Source organism: Bombus pyrosoma, linkage group LG8 (assembly GCF_014825855.1).
Source record: "Bombus pyrosoma isolate SC7728 linkage group LG8, ASM1482585v1, whole genome shotgun sequence".
NCBI classification, from domain to species: Eukaryota; Metazoa; Arthropoda; class Insecta; order Hymenoptera; family Apidae; genus Bombus; species Bombus pyrosoma.
In genome coordinates, this window is record NC_057777.1 from 11,930,825 (window position 1) to 11,938,022 (window position 7,198).

The 7,198-nt window shown below is 37.4% G+C and overlaps 1 non-coding gene across 1 annotated transcript; it reads right to left on the reverse strand.

Annotated features, from left to right (window-relative positions):
* Nucleotides 1-1,582: 1,582 nt before the first annotated feature.
* LOC122570450 lies at nt 1,583-1,685 on the reverse strand. The gene has a single exon (XR_006317815.1). It is a non-coding gene; the product is annotated as a U6atac minor spliceosomal RNA (small nuclear RNA).
* Between the last annotated feature and the right edge of the window lie 5,513 nt (nt 1,686-7,198).

A 7,198-nucleotide genomic window follows, 5' to 3' on the forward strand; every position in this document is an offset into this window, starting at 1 on the left:
AATATGAGCTGGTCCAGATCCGCACGCTAGCAGTGTTACTCTATAACTGAAAAACCCTGAAGCCAACGTCGCCTTTCGACTGTTTATGGCCTGCCTTCGTCGCAGTCTTTTGTCTATGCGCTGTCGATGGCTTCAATGCTTTAGAAAGCTAAAAAGACCAGATGTAGAGTTTTCTTAAAGGCAGTGACCTTCAACAAAAAACAACCATATTAATTATATGATTTTTTCATTGTACAAAATGAGACAAATACGACAAAAACAAAACATATTTATATATTATCATTTGTTGTCGGACTTAATCCAAATAGAAAATAAAATTTCATTTACAACTAAGAAATAATAAATAAATTATTTTTGGTATCGTCTAAAGGATTACTATTTAAAGAAGAAATTTAATTCTTATTCAGAATTAAAATGCTATTTTAATTTGTTATTTATTATTTAATAGATAAATCAAATTTTGCTCAAGTGTGGTTGTGAGGAAACAGAAACTTAATATATGTAATTAATCATTTAAAAAATCCATCTTTTTTACATTATTATTTTTTTACATATGGAGATGCAGTTTCGTTTTTATCAGGAATTGTGGCATCATTTGATAATGCTTCTCAAGATGAATTCTCATTAACCTTTCACGTATATTACCGATTTCAATTAATTTTTGAGATATTGTACTAATAAATTTACATTTAGGAAAGCATTCCTCAAGTGGGTCAAAATCGCAGCTGGTAGTCTTGTTCGCGTCTGAAGTGCCACATATCAAATATTGCATTTTGTAAAATAGGTACTATCGAATCATGTCAAGAAAAATATATAGTTCCATTTTGGTTTATCTTGAACTTTACGTTGAATTGAAGTTTACCTTCATATCTTGGGGAATAATGATGTAAACAAATTAGTCTTTGTCAAAAATGTGCCCTAATTGTATCATGCAATCGTCATGTAACAAATTTTTGATAACTACAATGCGTCAGGCAATAAAGGGCTGTCCACAGTTACCGAGGATAATCCATGTATTAAAAAGGTATTTTTGGTATATGTTGAAATAATTAAATTTGATATATGTATATAAAAAATATTCCATGTATATACTAAAAAGATGATATTTATCTTCCTTTTTTTAACGCGGAGGAAATACGCAAGGACACCAGGCCGCTTAGTGGCGGTGGCGTGGTAGTGTCGGACTTCAACCGACTAAAACCTCCACGATGACCGTTCCTGTTACCATCGAGAGAGGCCCAGGAACCGCTGCGAGCGACACATCGGGCCAAAAAACATGGCATACTGCTTATCCTGCAGTGACTGTATATGGAAGCGACAAATTTATTTAACCTCGTCTGACCTATTCGATTCGCGATTTCCGAATCGCGATAGTTGGAGGAGCGACGTGGAAGACTCAACCTTACAGGCGTGTAAATCCGAGGTGAATTATAAAAAAATGCACCACGAACCTACACGCGCGATCGGGAGCCGACACAAGCTACTTGAAGCGACCACGTGACAACACCCGCTGAGCAGATCTGCTTATTTCTAACGTTAGCGATCAATGTTCAGTTGTGCCATCACTAGCACACTCACTTCCAAAAATTGGGTAAGTGCCGCCGAAAGGCGACAGTGCCTTACCATTTATATGTGTTCCATCCTTGTTTAGGGGAGTGCTAAACGTCTCTTCTTTCATACTACACAAGATATTTATCCTTAAGGTAATGTTATCTATTATTCGTTCATAATATATGTATATGTCGGGTTATCATTAGAATTTTTGGCACGTAACTGTTTTGCACAACAGAGATTATATTTACACGTATAAATAAGACTTTTACAAAGTTTAACGAATAATAAGTTTAACGAATGCTATTGACAATGTTCTTGGTTTCGAATCCACGGTCAACGGGGAAAACTCTTTGTACAATAGAATACATTTTGAAACACAAAGTGACGTTAGCTGTTGTTACAACCGTTCGCGGAGAGACGCGATCGCGAGGAAAGCGCGTCAGCGGGAGGCGTAAATTCTCGCTACGATTCAGAAAATCGACGCCGCGAATTAGTCGTTCCTCTGTGTCTGTTAAGATGACAGAGGTGGTTAGTTGAAATTAACACTGAATTAACAGAGTTAACTAAAATTATATGTTTGACAATATATATATAAACAACAGGATAGTGATGCGCCACAAATTATTAGACAGATGATACAGTGAATTTGGTGTAATGATTCGACTCGACTTTACAATGTGTTTTGTATTTGGACGACTTATAATTCGTTGAAGACGTTAGTGTTTATGGTTTGGATCCTCGATCGATACTGATGCCCTTCGATGGGCCCTTTGTGTTTCGTGGGAGACGATCCCCACCATGCTCGGGTCACGCCACCAATCACGCCACAGATCACGCCATGATCACGCGTGTCACCTTATGAGTGTTTGAAATAACGAAACGAATCGACGTTTCTCGAACTCTCTGTTTGATGTTGGCCGCTACATTGTATGTGTTGAGCTACTTGAGACGGTTCGCTCGCGATACTGCGATGCCACGAGCGACGGTTAGGAATAACGGCCTCTGGAAATCCACGTGGCGTAACAAAGGTATTTTTGGTATATGTTGAAATGATTAAATTTGATATATGTATATAAAAAAATATTCCATGTACATATTAAAAAGATAAGGTATTACGTTCGGCGATCAGTTGTCTCACCTCGAGCCCAAGTATTGGGGATCTTCCCAAAATTTCAAAAGAACGGCCCGATGTCTCTATATCTCCGACATATATATACTACTGTCTTATATTATGCACATGTATATAGATATGTCGGAGATGAAAGGACATTGGGGCCTTTCGTGTAGGATATTGGAAAACCCCTAATATCCTAACCTGGACTTTTATTGTGAATACACTTAAGCAATAAAAATAGTAAATATTTTTAAGACGCTAATCCAATTATGTGTACTCAGGGTTTATGACGGGGAGTTTGGGTTCGAGGTGACATAATGGGTCGCCGAACGTGGCCGCGGGAACAGGACGGACATGTAACAACAGAGGTACGAAATCACGGTGCAGCTCTCCTTAGAACAAAGAGCGATCCGCGAGGTGGGGAGAAGACTATAAGAGGGTCGTTTCATTCGGACAGTGGCAGTTACTGACTGAGTTGCTGATTGATGCAGTCGCTGAGTTGGTTACTGAGAGAGTTACCTAAGATGGCTTACGGAACAGAGTACTACATTACGTCGAGAAAACGAGAATTGTGCGTCACGTCAAGTTCGCCGTCCTGTGGCCGTGGATTCGTCGTCGAACCTAATTCCGTCGTCATCGACCCCTCGACCATCCGTTCATCGTGATTACTTGTAATCTCGTGCACCAACATATTTGTGTCAATAAACCAACGCTGTATCCACAATGGCCAATTCAACTGAGGGTACACCAGGCGCCCCTACACCAAATCCTTTTCCGACATATAGATATNATACTACTACTATACGTAATATACTAGTGGAAAGCCTAACACTATGTACTTATACTATAAATTAATATTAATACATAGTTATAGATATTAATACCGATACTAATACTATACGATATTAAACATCATCCTAATAATTTTACTTTTGATAAATAAATAATTGGTTTCGAGGTCAGGGATTTCCATCTTCTGCACTCTGCGCAAGCGTGCCTGCTTAGTTACTTTTCAGAGATTCAATGTTTATCCGGGCAAGGCACTGACGAAAGGTTTCAATAATAGCTCAACAATATGCATATAGCAAGTGGCATTAATATTCGGAAATGTATTATGGCAGATATGGTATTACTATATCTACGAAAACAATTTTTGTGGGACAAATAGAGATTATATTACTATATCTGCAGATACTTGTCCTACCAAAGTTGTTCACTTGGAACATCATTGTTATTCCAAATAATAAAGGAAATTGTTACTTGCGAAAGTTGTAAGGTATAGCGAATGAAAAATTCAACACTCGATTTATGTAACAGCCGAAATTGCAATATATACTAGGCAGTATCGCTACCCACCGATGAATCAAGAGAAGATACAGCATCAATTTGAAGCTCTGTTACTCCAAGAAATAATTAGACCATCCACTTCACCGTATAACTCCGCTTTACGGGTTGTATCGAAAATATCGGATGCACTGAAGGAAAAAAACAAAGCGACATGTATCCACTACCTCAAATTACCGAAACTCTGGACCAACTGAGAGGTGCGAAGTATTTCTCAATTTTTTATCTGGCGAATGAGTTTCAACGTTTAATATATCAAGTTTTAATTCAATGAAATATAAATTCAAAATTATTTGAATGATACAGTAGTCTACTCTTCATCTCTATATGAAGTCAAAATTGTTGAATGATCTCAAAAATCGCGGATTTACTTCCCCAACCAATATAAGCGAATTTCTGCGTAAAGAAATTACATACTTAGGGCATAATTTCTGCCGACGGTGTCAAACCAGGTCCGAGGAAACTCCATGCGGTAGAAAATTTTCTTTCTCCAAAGTCAAAATCCAACAATTCAGAATCCAAGAACATCTAACAGTTCTTAGGATTGATAAGTCACATATTATCGTCGTTATCAGAGACTACTTTGTTATCATTGTAAATCATTGATTCATTGATTCAACTTCTAGAAAAAGAAATCCATTTGAAATGGACCGATGGACAATAGAAGCACTTAGAAAATCTGCAAGATAGAGCCTGCATAAAACTAATACTACATTATCCAGATTTCAACCATCCAATCATTATCATTACCGACGCTTTAGACCATATAAATATTAGATGCAGTGTTGAGCCAAGATGAAATTGATCCCGATTTACCGGTTCTATATGGTTCTCGCAATTTATACCCAGTCGGAAAGAATTATTCAGCAGCTAAGAAGGAATGCTTGGGTATGGTATATGCTACGCAATATTTCCGACCTTTTGCGTTCGTAAATTTACACACATTACTAATTATCGACCCTTAGTCTAACTATATTCAGTCAATGATCCCATTTCCATTAAAGGGAAATTAATGTTGTTGGAGTACAAATGCAATATCGTACTCAAACCTGGAAAACGAAACAAGAGCGCAATCGTGTTGTCTCATAATTCAATGGTCTTCTTTTAATCGCTCCAATTCCGCTTTTATCCAAGATAAACTGGTTATGATGTTCAAGAAATGGAACGAAATCAAAGAAGGTTTACATAGAGCGTATCCCCTAACAATTTGAATGAAGGCCCAATTACAGCGCCATGTCTATCCGTAGAAAGAGGAAAGGCTCACCAGGAAGCAACCAACACAAAAACGAAAGACGTTGGTGCACCGTTCCTCAAATCCACATGGAAGGCGTTATAAACTCATACGATTCATTTACGCTAATAGCACATTCAACACTAGCCAACAATCATCTCACGTTAAGTCTGAACAATAAATAAAATACTAATAATTCACAAAGGGATCCAATAACATTGGACGAAGGAGAAGCCGAAGAAGCTACTTCGCCTGAAAATCCCAACCCATTAAGTGAAATAGAGAAATCACGCGATCAAAGCCTGCAATCTCGTTTATCTTCTCAGCCTATAAGAATACAGACCCCACAAATTCTATAATGCACTTGAACGCAGTTGAGAAGTATTACTCTCGATTATTAAGAATCTCATACGGATATATCACTCTCCTAAGGTTCACAACCCGAGGAAGGAGAAGACAACCACGAGCCCTGTAAAATAAACATATCCGGAGAAATATTTATCGCTATAATGGAAAAAGATGTACATTTAATACGTACATTTAATAAGTCCGTAAATTGCTACTTTAAAGATGTCAGGGGAAGAATTCTTGCTGATGTCGGTTACTTGGAAAAGAGTCCAAGGAAAATCCGCAGGAAGGACAAATAATCATCACTACCATTCAGCCGTTCAGAACTTTTTCCATGAATCTAAAATAAATTTATCATGAAATATATCTTTGAAGAACTGAAGGACGAAAATATCGTCACAGTACTACGAAACTTGAAAACTATACTCAAGGAAACGAGAACAACAGTTGTTATATTGTCATTGGGAAAGAATTAACCCATTATTCAGAAATAGTAAACTGTCATCTGAAAAATACTCAAGAGCACCAACGTCGAAATTACTCCATATACGGAAACAAATATAGCACCTTCTGAGAATACTCGAAAAGAGTTNCATAGAAGAAATACATAGCAGTATACAAACGAATCACCAAAACCTAAAGATGTTTCAGAGTAAGATATTCATGGCGAGGAATGAAAAACGATGTACAAGAATTAATCAGAAAATGCAAAAGCTGCGAGATACAAAAGCTGGTAAGAGCGAAAATTCCACAACTGATGATTATTACAGACAATATATAGAAGAACCTACCACATACCAGCAATACAAGATAACTTAACCAAGAACTGCATAGTTGTTGCGATACCGAACACCGGAACCACAACTATAGCAGATGCCTTTACAACGATTTTAATTCCCATCTTCGGAACATCACGCGCAATCCTCACAGACAAGGGAACAAACTTTTCAGTTCAATTCGGATTCGGTCTTTTATTCGATTCAGGAACAGTTTCATTACGGTGAAGTTTTGAATGGTACTAAGTCAAAACTGGTAACGGCGGTAACATACCGCGGTTCCACGGCGGCAAGTGGGACATAATAAATTTAGGTATCGATCGAGCGGGAAGGGCGCGTGGTTCTCGCGATTGGCGCACATCAACGCAGAGTATTATTCCACGTGAGCATCACAGCACCGTGTTTTCAAATTATGAATAATCTCGCGGAATTCGCTTTTATGAGTTAGACGTGATCAATAGTCGTGCAAGATGCAGCGAGAACTTGACGACGAAATGTTATCATTGTGCCGATATTAGTTTCTAGTGCGTTTTAATGAAATATATTACGCCCATAAAAATACACGCAACAATACAATACAAATAATAGTAAATCCTAGACTAAATTTAAAAATTAGTATTTGTAACATCCTTACTATTTCGCACTTTTCTATAATGGAATTGACCGATATGCCTTTTAAAAAATTCGTACCATTTTAAAATATTATTTTGTACTTAACGTGTTATTATACTTGCCCTTTTACTATTATCCTATTAGAATGAGTTAGAATAATAGGATGGTAAACAGAATCTGGATAACCTGTCGAGTAATCAGTAAAGAAGAAGTAATCAG